The 13728-nt window shown below is 39.2% G+C and overlaps 1 long non-coding RNA gene across 1 annotated transcript; it reads left to right on the top strand.

The window, feature by feature from the left end:
• The first annotated feature begins 7178 nt into the window (after positions 1–7178).
• Positions 7179–13414, top strand: LOC134539465 (uncharacterized). Its single transcript, XR_010076317.1, has 2 exons — positions 7179–7997; positions 10240–13414. It is a non-coding gene; the product is annotated as an uncharacterized LOC134539465 (long non-coding RNA).
• Positions 13415–13728: the final 314 nt, after the last annotated feature.

Below are 13728 nucleotides of genomic sequence, written 5' to 3'. Positions count from 1 at the left end.
GCTTCGAGTGTCGCCAGCCCCCGAGACAGTAAAGTGAAGATGGCGTGTGACCCCATTGACGAGTGATAACCGGACGACGAGTGACGGGCCTCGAGAGTGCGGAGACTGGTGCATCGGGACTGTGCTGTGTGCGAGGCGGTGTGTTGGGACAAGAGGTGCGAGGTAATAGACTAGCAGTGGATAGAGCCACTATCGAGCCGAGCTGCAGTGAGGAGAGTAAACTGTGGACTAAACGAAATGGTGATTAACCTGTAGACAGACATTTTAAGCGTTGTAATTTGATCAGTAGTTTAAATATTCGTTAATATATAAACCATACTTAATTAACTGGGATATCCCTATTAATAGTAATGACAAGAAAATCAGATAATCAACGTGGCAGGTGATACGGATCCTTCAAGTCTGAAGTATAATCGAACCCAGGCAACGAACGCATCTGTCTATGGGCGACTTACATGCTCACCCAAGGCTGTTGTTATCTGGAGGTCCCGCGGTGATGCGAGTGTGTCTGAAGAATGGGTGCGATGGAGCGAGGGTAGTGCAGTGGTAAGTCACTGGACTCGCTGTCATGAGGACCCCAGGTTCGAATCTCGGCAAACCACGAAATTTTGAATAGGCCCTACACTGTTCAACCCTGGTCACACCGTTGTGCTGAATGATAACATAATGTACAGTTCTATTAAAAAAAAAAAAAAAAAAAGAATTTGATATATATGTATATATGTATATATATGAGTGTATTCCTAGCCTTGTTAAAGTCAGAGGGGTAATACCGAATACACTAGAGACTAATACTAGACAGTCCTGTACTAACAACACATACGATAGTGTGAAAAATAACTTGGCGGAAAGAGGTGTATGACTACAGAAATATTTTTTAGATAAATCGTTAAATTATATATTATATTTTGTAGTGATAAACGATCAACTTCTTTTTGAGACATTTGAAGCACTGGAGGTTCGTTCCCCCCACAAATCTGTATAATCATTAAATAAGTTTTTCTAAGGTACATGAAAGTTATTGTCATTCACATAATGAACCATATGTATTAAACAGCTACATTGTTCATACAATGGAGGTAAGAAGTAATATACTAATACCTCCATTGTTCATACTAGGCATACCGTCTGCCATCTATCGAACTGACATGAAAACAAAGCCAGGTTTTCACATGAAAAATCATGGAGCTGTCCTGAATGGACAGCGTTCTTTACACAGACGAGAGAGCCAAAACCCGAAGTCCCCCGAAGTTCATGTTTTTTTCAGTATCTTTAATGAAGCTATCCTAACCAAATAAACCGTCCACAATGTTTTAAAGTATTTATAATGTAGCTAACCTAACCTAATTGACCATTAGTATCCTTTTATCAACACCGCCATATTTATTTACAATGAACAAAAAAAACCGAAGATGCACGATCGGGCGTTTGGCTCTCTCGTCTGTGAAAAGAAGTCTGCCCGTCCTGTATTACTCTTTACTAACAATAATGTCCAAACTTTTGCGTGAGACTTTAGAAGTTACCTGAGCTTCTTAACCAACATTTTACAAAATGATAATAAACTCGCTTCTTACCGGAACCTTTTAAACCCTTACTATCAGATGACCGTTTTTACTGCTCAGCGCAGGTTACTTTTCAGAAGTTTTACAGACTGGTCCTAACATCGCTGTTTCCTCAAAACTTTCACAGAGCCTCGCCACACGCTTATATTTTAACCAAAAACCACACGCTCTTATAGACCCACGTCTTTACAATACAGTAAAACGAATTTGAATGTACACTGTAATTTTTTTTAATTGAACATGAATATTCGTGTAAATTGCAGATAGTTTTAAATTTGGACATTTACATTAGAACAACTGTATCACTACTAAGTAGTGTTCGCAGTAATACTGGGTTCGGATTCTTACCCGGGCATTTATGCTTTGTGTTGTCCCAGTACTTCTAATAGTTAAAGTTATTTGTAAACTGTTCCCTGAGTAGCTTTACAGTAAGTATTAAATGCGCACATTAATAAGCATGATAAAATAAAGACAAATTATTGAATATTCTATAATGGTTTGAAAAATTATGCTTGAATGAAACATCAGTTAAAATATAAAATTATGCGCCAATTTTCGTAGTAAATACTCAGTATTATCTAGAAAAAACGTATTTCATATGTGCAAAAATAACCATAGTGTTGTACAAAGTTACAATACTTTTCTTGCAGTATTACAAACTGTTTATTGGTAATTGTTTTCCAAATGAATATTTTGTAAAAGTACAGAATTTTTTTCTTTGTAGTTACGTATATTACCCGGAGTAAAAATAATTAAGAACTCAGTAAAGGTTATTTTTGCACTGATCAAAATAATTAGGGGATCCGATCTGCTTTCAGCAGCAGTTTGGGCTACAAGCAGCGGCTAATCCAATTGAGCACATATGTGATGCATTAGGACGACACATTGCAGCTAGAAGCAGCTGAGTTGGGTGATGCTCTTATGACATAACAGCTCACTCATAACCTCACTGAGTCCATGCCACACGGTGTGCAGCAGTATTGGCCCTTCGAGGAGACCATACACCACACCAGAAGACTTCTGCTGTGGTGTTCGTGTCTGTTTCCATGTGCTGTCCTACTGACGTCAAATCCCGTATCACGTCAGTAACGAGCATATCCTTCTGTATCCGTCGGCATATCGTGCTGAAATTAATTTCTGTAAACTACCTGGTATTCAATCCTCTAATTCTTTTCGTCTGATCCCCCCAATATTAGTTTGACCAGTTGATATTAGGTAGTTCATCCAGCATGGTAAGGCGTAGCTCGCGTTCATTCAAATCACAGAACATGTGACACAATACCTCCGGGAGACAGAGCACGGATTGCTCGCTGCAGCTCAGACATCTCTGCTTAGAGCAGTCACCGCTGACTGCAGCGCTGAGGGGCTAATAGGACGGTGCTTGAGCAGTTAAGTGAACACGCCCATTGACGTCAATTAAGCCCGCGTGGTGACTGTGGCTGTATATCACGTGGTGTGCAGACGTTGTTGAATGTCAGTGATGCCACACACTATTACCGCTGACAATGCAATCTAATCGTCTCCATTTACTTTAAGAGAAGTCGTGATTGCATTTATACAGGCCGTGAAAAAATACATCGGCAAACTTAGCAAAATACGTCATTGGTTTCAAACAATTTTTTTCCTGTCATGTTTTTTTTTTCCGTTTGATATTGAAAATTTTCCTTCGTTAAAGCACAGATTACAAACTAAAAGATTTTCAAAAACCATAGTGTATACTAACAATATGTATTATTACAGTTGCCATTCCCAAAAATAAATTACTGATTCAGTATTGTTTTATTTTTTTATTTTTGAGTTTCGGAATTTTTCCAGAAGTATTCGAAAGACGTTAATGCACAATAAGTAGGACATCTGATAATATTCTTAATATTTTTTGCCCTCATTTATTGTGTGCGTGCTCAACCGAGTGCTTAGGAGAACTTAACATTATCGAGGGATGCAAATGAAATCGACGTCGTTGTGTTCCTCTGTTCGCCTCTGAGTTGTCAAATGCTCTTGTTTGACTATATTTGTGTATTCTTATTGTGTGCGCTAAGGTCGTTGTCAGCCCACTGGGTTTCTTATGTGCTGTCACATTGTTCTGATTAGTTCCTTCAACGGAATTCTCTGCGCTGCCCACACACCATTTTACACCGACTGATTTTGGCTGGTTTTGTGTGTGTGTGTTTGTGAATTCATTTTTCTTTTTCTTTTACTCTCCACTCTATGAAAACCAGCAATGGCTTATGTCCAAAATAATGATTTTAATAAATCATCGTCATCGCAAGAATCGGTCGAAGAACGTAGTTTAAATTGTTGATTTTAAGTTTTCCTGCTCTTATCTACGAATCAAGTTCAATTTCCTTCAGCAAAACACAGACGACGCAGCATTTCATTCGCCAGATGCGTTCGTTTTTGAGGACACGCTTTGATTTACGCATAAGGACCCGCGTGCCCCCCTTTTTTTTATTTTCATCTCCGTCCCGACATCTGCAGGTGGCGAGGTTGGCAGCGCCGGCGGGCCGAATCACAGGTGCGTGAAGGGGTGGTGAAGAGAGGGGAGAGGGAGTAGACGGGCTGGTCGCCCGTGGAGGGGGGAGGGTAGACAGGCAGGTAGAGGCACCATGCTGTCTGGAGCTTTACCTGCAGCTTCCGTAGTTCCTCCCCCCTCTCTCTGGTCGCGGCTGCTCGCCTGCCCTCCCCTCCCTCCCCTCCGTCGGCGCGCGGCTCTAACTTGTTACGGGATCAATACCGAAGAGGTGGGCACGCCGCCCCTCCCCTCCCCGCGCCCTAAAGCGAGGCGGCACCTCCCCTCCTTCCCCGTTCCAACCCCCTCCTGACCCGCCGGCCCGGCCCCAAACCGCGGACTTGTTTGGCCCAGTTCGCGCGGGCGCGGTGTTTTGAGGCGCAGGGGAAAAAAAAAACACACTGATCTCCCTCTTACCGCGTCACTAAGACCATCACAACTTAGAGGAGTCATAACTTAGAATAATTGGAAAATTCCTCATAAGTTATAACGATCATTACTTAGAAGTAACTTTGGAAACACAAAACGCCGAACTGCACACCTGAGAAACGTCATAACTTAGAACCATCACAACTTACAAACACGCGACTTAGAACTGTCATAACTTAGAAATACGTTACTCAGAAAAAATTCAACGCCAAGCTACGCGACTTAGAAACGTCATAACTTAGAAAGTTATAACTTAGAACTGTCGTAACTTAAAAAAAATCTGTTTTTGTGTTTCTAAGTTGTGTGTTTCTAAGTTGTGTGTTTCTAAGTTGTGTGTTTCTAAGTTGTGTGTTTCTAAGTTGTGTGTTTCTAAGTTGTGTGTTTCTAAGTTGTGTGTTTCTAAGTTGTGTGTTTCTAAGTTATGGCCGCACCCCACCGCGTCTTTCTCCAGCCGACCCGGGAACTGCACGCAACTTAAAAGGTCACAACTTAGAACTCTCATAACTTAAAAAAAATTGGTTGTCTGTAAATTCGGTTTACGGACGATAGTTTAACGTGACGTCATAACAAAATATTGATGAAATGATTGCATACTTTTATGAATAAAATTGAATCATTTTTATTGAAGTATCACTATTTTGTATGGATCCAAAGAAGGAGTGAAATGAAATCTACAATTTAATTGATAAATTTACTTGTATTTGCACTCATTAATTCAAATATGTTTATTACTTTAACGAAGAGATTATTTTAACTATAACTTTTATACATGTTTGCTATTTAACTTCTTACAATCTGTGTTATTCCGTTAAGGATAGGACGATGATAGGAAAAGTAGGAAACGAATGGGAGTGTTTCAAGTTTAAATGTGCCTCGAAAAAGTCAAATCGATGCGGTTGTTCCAATCGAGTGGAAGAGAGATAGATGCGGCGCAATCGTACAATGTGCGTAACGGGACACTTTTTCGAGCGTGCAGCCGGCGTTCATCGATTGATTAGACGTTGTCACGTCAAAAAAAACTCTTGCCACGACGGCGTTTATGATCGAAAGTTTGCGTTTCCATCAGGGGAGTGAAGGAGATCTGCACCGACCGTCGAGCAGCATCGCTCGTCTCGCGGCTTCCGCCGGAAGTGGGTCACCGTGTCTGGCGCGCACTGCGCAAGCAGCGCGCGGCCGGATCACGTCTCCTCTCGTGATCCGGCCATCTTGAAGGGCATGCCTCCCCTTCCGGGTCGTCATTTCACATTCACGTACCAAGCCGACTTTTCGAGTGGCTAGCAAAGTTGCAGTGGGCTGACATAGACCTCAGCGCACACGATAAGAATACGTAAATGCCGTTAAACAACAGCCTTTTACAACACAGAGGCAAACAGAGGAACACAACGATGTCGATTTCATTGCAATCCCTCGATATTGTCGCGGGTTGAAATTTTGCAGGGTTGTTGAAATCAAATTTAGGGACTTTACTGACGGGACTCTGGGCTGGCTGCTCTGTTCACTCGTCAGCGCAAGTGGCGTGACCATGTAATTGGGGCACGGGGCCGGCGCGGCGCGCTGCGGGCTTGCAGAATTTTGTTTGTTTGTTTGGCCGCGCGCTGGCGCAGCCACGGGCCGCAGTTACTGGGGCGCGCTGTCGTAACAAGCCGCGCGGTGTGGCCTGCACATTGGGGTAGAGGGGGGGTAGTCTTCCCAGATGTTCTAGTTAGTTGTTTAGTAAATTTGACTTCAATAACGAGCTTTTGTTATGGTAGGCGCGGCAGGGCGCGCGAATTTAAGCGCAAGTGAGTAGGAATTCAGGCTCACTCAGGCGGAGGCTATGCGTCTCACCTGTGGTCACGAGTTGTTAGTTCGTTCGTGATGTAGGAATTCAGGCTCACTCAGGCGGAGGCTATGCGTCTCACCTGTGGTCACGAGTTGTTAGTTCGTTCGTGATGTAGGAATTCAGGCTCACTCAGGCGGAGGCTATGCGTCTCACCTGTGGTCACGAGTTGTTAGTTCGTTCGTGATGTAGGAATTCAAGCTTTCGGGCGGAAGCTATGGTCGACGCCAGAGGCCACGAGTCGTTTAATTTAAGTTAGGTCATAATGTAGTCGTCAAGCTTTCGGGCGGAGGCTATGGCCCTTGTCACTAGTCGTTTAGTTATAATTTTTTAAAATGTAATGTTCGTTCGGATTTTAAGGGCAGGAGAGGCCCCTACGTTAGTTTTAAGTAATCGATCAAGAAAGGCTTTTCGGAAAATGTGAGTATGGACTTATCTTTGTTTTAATTTTAAGTATTAATTATGATTTGAGGTATTCGGAAGGACTAGGGAAGTGTTTAGTGAAGTTCTCTCATTCTCTCTCTTGTAAGGTCGTTCAATCGTTAAGGAAGTAAAGAGATTATTGTTTTAAATTGTAATCCCGCTATTTAAATGTTCTTTAAAATGATGTTGAGTATTTGACTTTAAGAATAAAATAATTTTAATTAAGTATTATGTTATTTTGCAAAATCTCCTTAGTTCAGCTCTCACCAGACATCCTGTACGGGATGACGAACCTATGATCCTAGGTACAGTAAAGTATTTTATGAAGTTAAGACTAGTTGATGCCAAGCGAGTTGTTTCTATGTAAAGAGCTACGATTCTCGCCCCCCCCCCCCCCCTCTGAAGGTGTTCGTGACAGAAATGGTGGAGGCGCCGGGTAGGTTCTATTTCTGGAGAGAGAGAGAGGTAGATTTTTATGTTTATTATTAAGTTAGTTTCAGCTTCTGATAGCAGGTTATTAAGAGTTTACTTGAGGAGAGGATTACGGAATTTTAGTCTATAGTGGAGGAAGTCTTTGAGATTTTTTTTTGACGTAACATATGTTTATTTGAGTATACTTGTAAGGATAAAGTTTATAGTGATAAGTTGTTTTAAGTCGTTGAGTTTATCAGGGATTTTTACGTGAGGAGAATACGTTATAATTTAAATGATTAATAGAGATAATGCAAGTGGTTTAATTTAATTGAAATTAATTTTAAGATTGTAGGTTAAGAGAGTTAAAATTTAAAATAAAGTTTTTTTCGTAAATAGGAATTATTTTCAAGTGAAGTTTGTTTTGCTGTCGTGCGCGTAGGAGACGAGACGTACGAATTAAATCAGTCGAGGGAAGGATAAACGTTAGAAAGGAATTAAAGAGAAAACGAGAGTTTATGTAAAAGAGAGTTATAGAATTTATAGTGATGTTTTGTTTTAATTAGAAAAATGTTGAGAGTTGTTTCAGAACGACACGTCAGTGGACGTGGCAGAATGAACACGAGACGGGGAGGTGCTGAGACCTAGCGGAGAACGGAGGAACCGCAAGCGAGGGTTGGCGCACCTGATGGAATTCGGTGACGTCACGGGCTCATACGGAGACGTGGACAGGCCGTGACCTTGTTTTGATCAGCTGTACGGTAACTTAGCGATAAGAAAATAGACTATTGGTTAAATAAATTTAAATTTAAGTGTGTTTTAGAAGAAGAGGAACTTTCAGTATGTAAGTAATTTATTTTAAGAAGTGTATGATGTATAGGCTAGAAGTGTTTCGTTGTAAGTTGTTTATGTTTTTGTTAGTTAAATTCTACCTCGGTTTTAAAAATATTTTTTTGGGATTTGTAAACATTATTAAGGAGGTACACTATAAAATCGATAAGCATTGAGAAAAGTGGGAAGGATAGTTTTTGTGTGTAGAGGGAATTTACTCCAAGGGAACAGAGAGACAAAATTAATGTTTTCTTTAAGGCGAGGGACCCTAAGGTGAGGTGTTGTGTCCCTGGGAAGTAGGGATTGTAGAACAGACCCATAGGAGATGGGCTATCTACGTGAATTAAGGGTTAGGAGAATCCTGAGTGTTGTTAGTAGTTTGGGGCAGGAGTTCCCCATGGTAGTACCGAAGTGGCTATCCTGTATGGGATAGGGTACCATTTCAATGAAGTTTGTTGGTGGGGTTAGAGCCCCCTGTGTAGTGGGCCTATAGCAGATAGGCACTACAGTGAAATTTTTGGTTATTTTGTGAGGTAAATTCCCTGGAGGTTAAGTAAGATTGGATTCAGTTAGGAAGGAGGGAAATGAGAAACATTGCTGTAGAGAGTTAGTGTACTTGCCTAATGTGAAATTGAATTTTACTAAATTAATTTAGGAGAAAGTTTTGTTCGGTAAATAAATAATAATGGAAGATAGCTAGATAATTAATTAATTTTTTTGAGTAAGGTGTTTTAAGTAATGAAATAAAATAATGTGAAGTAATTTGAATAATTGGGGAGGAATTTCTTTAAGAGTTTAGATAATTGTTTTTGAATTTATTGAGATATTCAGCCAGTGGAGTTTGAGTGTGAGAGATACAGTGAGATTTTAAGGAAATCGGTTGTTTATTAATTAGGACAAATGAGATTTTTTGATTAAGAGTCAGTAAGCATAGTTAAATTTACGACATAATATTTGTTGACAGTTTACAGTTATTAAGGAGAAAACAGAGTAATCTATTTATTTTTATTTTAAGGGTTTGAAGATAAGATTATGAATTTTTTTTTTTGAAAGTTTCTTGGGCATGTTTGAATAATTTTTATTTGGATTTTAAGAAATTACAGAGAAAATTTAATTGATTTACATTAGTTTGGAAGTATGGAGGTTTAGTGTTCGATTAGCCCTAACTTGATGGTCGGATCCCAAAAGAATGCCGTAAAACCGATAGCCAATTGAGAGGAATGCGGTAGGCGCTTGTGTAGAGAGGGGTTGTGGGAAAACTCCTTGGGACTGATGGCAGATCAGGGGCCCTAAATAGTGTGTGATGCTGTAAAACCAGTGCAGAGAAAGCCTGGTATGCTTAAATTTTTTTTGGGCACAGGTTAGGTAAACCTGGGGTTCCATGGGATTTAGTCATGTTAGCTGCTGTGAGACATTAAGATTTCCAGGCTCCATAGTAAATTCAATGTAAATTTTTGTTTTCTTAAAATAATAAATTTGTTTTTAATTTTTTTGAGATATTTGATTTGTAACAGTGAATACAGACCCCGAGGAATAAGAGTCATGCTGTGAGAGGAGAAGGTGGTAGGCCTAAAAGGGTACAGGCACCACAGAGGTTATGTGCATTGCATAATTTAAATATAAGGAAACTTGAGAATTTGAAATTTTGTTGTTGGGTTGTACACCCATAAGAAGAGTATAGGCAGAATTTTTATTGTTATGAGATGTCTAATTTAATTGAAAAGAAGAAAGTTTAAAGATGCAAGGTAACATTATTATTGTAATAATTGAAAGAGATTAAGAGGTAGAGAGAAATAGGCAGTTTTTGTTTGTAAGTACTAAAGTTTACAAATAGAAATTTAGTAACTAAGAATGAATAATAAGTTAAGTCTAGTGTAAAAGTTTTTTTTAAGTTTGTTAAGTTAAGAGTCACAAGTAAATTTTTTTTTTAGAGAGAATGTCTTTGATAGGAAGTATTAGAAACTTATGGGAAGTTTAGGGTAACATAAATAATGTAGGTAATGAATAATAAATAGATGGTAGGTCTTAAGTTAGGATTAACATTTGAAGCAGAATTTAATTAAGAAGAAGGAAAATAAATAGGCCTAATGAAAAGAACAAAAAAGGATTTTATGGTAAAGCATTTTTTTTAAGTAATAAACAATGAATAATAATGTTGTTTCAGGGTAATGTGTACTAATAATACAATTTTTTTTAGGACCAAAGAACAGGAATTATGTAATTTAAATTAACATGTATTTTTGAAACTGTTACAGATTCCTTAAGATGAGCTGAGCAGCAGTCCAGTTTACAAGATGACAAGAGTTCGAGAGACAAGATACAAGATCACTGAAACAAGAGCCAAGACTGAAGATTCAAGAGAAGAGAAAGCTGGCAGCCATGGACTTACAAGTGGAGATTAATAAGGTCATGTAAAGTTTTATTTTTTTATGGAAGACAGTAACTGTTTTTTTTTTGTTATAAACATTATTTACAGAACTTTTTAGGTTATAGTAATGTAATGGAACTAGTGAGTTGTGGTAGCTGTCAAAAAGAACTAATACCTTAAGTTTAATTTTTAAAGTTAATTTTCTTAATTTACAGAGGGATTAGTAGTTTTTTTAAACCTTATTTAGGTTGGAATTTAAATACAATAGCTTATTATAAATGTGTACGAACAGTTCAAGTTCACAGTACTGATAGGTAGGTCAGATGATCTTATTGATTTTGATGATTTGTTGTTTTGAGTTGATTTTTAGGTGTTGTGAATTAGACAATGAAATAGTTCTGAAAACTTAAATTATTTCAAGCTAAGAAATAGTAAAGTTAATTGTAACTCAAAGGACACCAGAATTTAATTTTTTTTTGAATTAGTAATGTTTGAAAATTTTATACTTTACAAGAAAGGTTATAAACAAACAGATCGGATGGAACAAGGATGCAGTAAATCACAATTTCATTTAGAATTATTGATTAGCTTTTGAGGTTATGAAGTAAAAGTAATTATAGTTTAAAAGTTTGAATAAAAAAAAATGTTTTTTTTTATTTGTTTGAAATAGAAAGTTTAAAAGTTAATTAGTCATGATCTAGGTGGGTGATGGGGTGGGAATTGGCCACTCTTTTTCCCTATAACCTCCCTAACATGGCCTTCTATTACAACTAACAGAAATAAAGAAGAAGAAAAATGAAGAATTATTAGTTAGAATGTTTCTTTCATGAAGATACCTGATGAACTTTTACTGTTTGGAAGAATAGAAGCAAGGTTAGTCAGATATTTGTACTCAGAAGAAGAAGAAGATAAAGCAGTTTTATGACTCGACAAGCCAGAGATTGGTGTTTCCCCTCTGCGCTTCTATTGACTACGTTGTTTACTCTCATGGGATAGCTGGTTCGGCACCATGGAGAGAGATTGGTGGGCATTGTGGTTGCCCCCAGAAGAAAAGAAGAGTAGAAGAGGTTATGGGTGGGTCATGTGAACTGACCTTCAACCCAGTTACTTCGTGGGGACTATTTGCTGTATAGAGAAGATCAAGACTCAAGAGTTAGGGAAAATCATTGGAGGTCATGTTTCCCTTCCTTAAGTTTTTCCTATCAAATTATTTGCCTGATTAGATTATGCTAAGGGTGGGATACTTTATGTTAGCAGTTGAATTAATTAATTTTATTTTTTTTGTGTGTTTGCATCCTTGCCCATCGATTGCAGTTTAGTAGTTAGTTTTGTATTTGTCAGGCGTGATGGTAATGCCTGTTGATGATGTTTCAGAATTGTAATCTGTTCGTGATGAGGATGGCACAACTCCGAAGCAGATGTGGGGAGAAGTTGTGAGCTGCCCTGGAAGCCAGTCCAGTAGCTGTTGAAGTTGAGTGGTGTTTGCTGATGGCCAGCCCAGGGAGCTACTCTTCTCGACAACACTGACTTCGAGGAGTTGCACCAACCTTCACGAGATAAGAGTTTAATTAATTGAAACACTGTAAGGACACTTAATTTTTTTTGAAGAACGAAAGAAGTATGGTAATAAACGGAAACCGAAAAAAAAAAATAATAATAATTATCAAGAATTTGCACATTGTTTAACGAATACTGAGAAACTAAGAACAGTAATTTAATTTGTAAAGAGAGCTTCACTAACAGAACAATTTTTTTAGAATTGAGAACTCGAGCCTCTGAAGGTTCCTGTGAGAACAAACCAGATAAAAGTTTTACATTTAATTTTATGAATACTTGTTGTTTTAAAATAAATCTTATGCAGAATCTAGATGTATGTTCAGACAGCAAGGAACTAAGAAAATTATTATTTTTGTGAAATGAGGAATTTATAGTTATGGTTTAATGGAAAAAGACAATTTGTAATTTTGAGGTAGCTCGATGGGGCTCGAGCTCTGTGAGGGGAGGGTTATGTCGCGGGTTGAAATTTTGCAGGGTTGTTGAAATCAAATTTAGGGACTTTACTGACGGGACTCTGGGCTGGCTGCTCTGTTCACTCGTCAGCGCAAGTGGCGTGACCATGTAATTGGGGCACGGGGCCGGCGCGGCGCGCTGCGGGCTTGCAGAATTTTGTTTGTTTGTTTGGCCGCGCGCTGGCGCAGCCACGGGCCGCAGTTACTGGGGCGCGCTGTCGTAACAAGCCGCGCGGTGTGGCCTGCACATTGGGGTAGAGGGGGGGTAGTCTTCCCAGATGTTCTAGTTAGTTGTTTAGTAAATTTGACTTCAATAACGAGCTTTTGTTATGGTAGGCGCGGCAGGGCGCGCGAATTTAAGCGCAAGTGAGTAGGAATTCAGGCTCACTCAGGCGGAGGCTATGCGTCTCACCTGTGGTCACGAGTTGTTAGTTCGTTCGTGATGTAGGAATTCAGGCTCACTCAGGCGGAGGCTATGCGTCTCACCTGTGGTCACGAGTTGTTAGTTCGTTCGTGATGTAGGAATTCAGGCTCACTCAGGCGGAGGCTATGCGTCTCACCTGTGGTCACGAGTTGTTAGTTCGTTCGTGATGTAGGAATTCAAGCTTTCGGGCGGAAGCTATGGTCGACGCCAGAGGCCACGAGTCGTTTAATTTAAGTTAGGTCATAATGTAGTCGTCAAGCTTTCGGGCGGAGGCTATGGCCCTTGTCACTAGTCGTTTAGTTATAATTTTTTAAAATGTAATGTTCGTTCGGATTTTAAGGGCAGGAGAGGCCCCTACGTTAGTTTTAAGTAATCGATCAAGAAAGGCTTTTCGGAAAATGTGAGTATGGACTTATCTTTGTTTTAATTTTAAGTATTAATTATGATTTGAGGTATTCGGAAGGACTAGGGAAGTGTTTAGTGAAGTTCTCTCATTCTCTCTCTTGTAAGGTCGTTCAATCGTTAAGGAAGTAAAGAGATTATTGTTTTAAATTGTAATCCCGCTATTTAAATGTTCTTTAAAATGATGTTGAGTATTTGACTTTAAGAATAAAATAATTTTAATTAAGTATTATGTTATTTTGCAAAATCTCCTTAGTTCAGCTCTCACCAGACATCCTGTACGGGATGACGAACCTATGATCCTAGGTACAGTAAAGTATTTTATGAAGTTAAGACTAGTTGATGCCAAGCGAGTTGTTTCTATGTAAAGAGCTACGATTCTCGCCCCCCCCCCCCCCCTCTGAAGGTGTTCGTGACAATATTGTTAAGTTCTCGTAAGCACTCGGTTGAGCGCGCACAAAATAAACGAGGGCTTCAAAATATTAAGAATATTATCAGATTTCCTGCTTATTTGATTTTTATTTTCAACGTTTTTGTGCAG

This window comes from Bacillus rossius, chromosome 15 (genome assembly GCF_032445375.1).
Source record: "Bacillus rossius redtenbacheri isolate Brsri chromosome 15, Brsri_v3, whole genome shotgun sequence".
In the NCBI taxonomy this organism is placed as follows: Eukaryota; Metazoa; Arthropoda; class Insecta; order Phasmatodea; family Bacillidae; genus Bacillus; species Bacillus rossius.
This window is presented reverse-complemented; position numbering and strand designations above follow the sequence as displayed.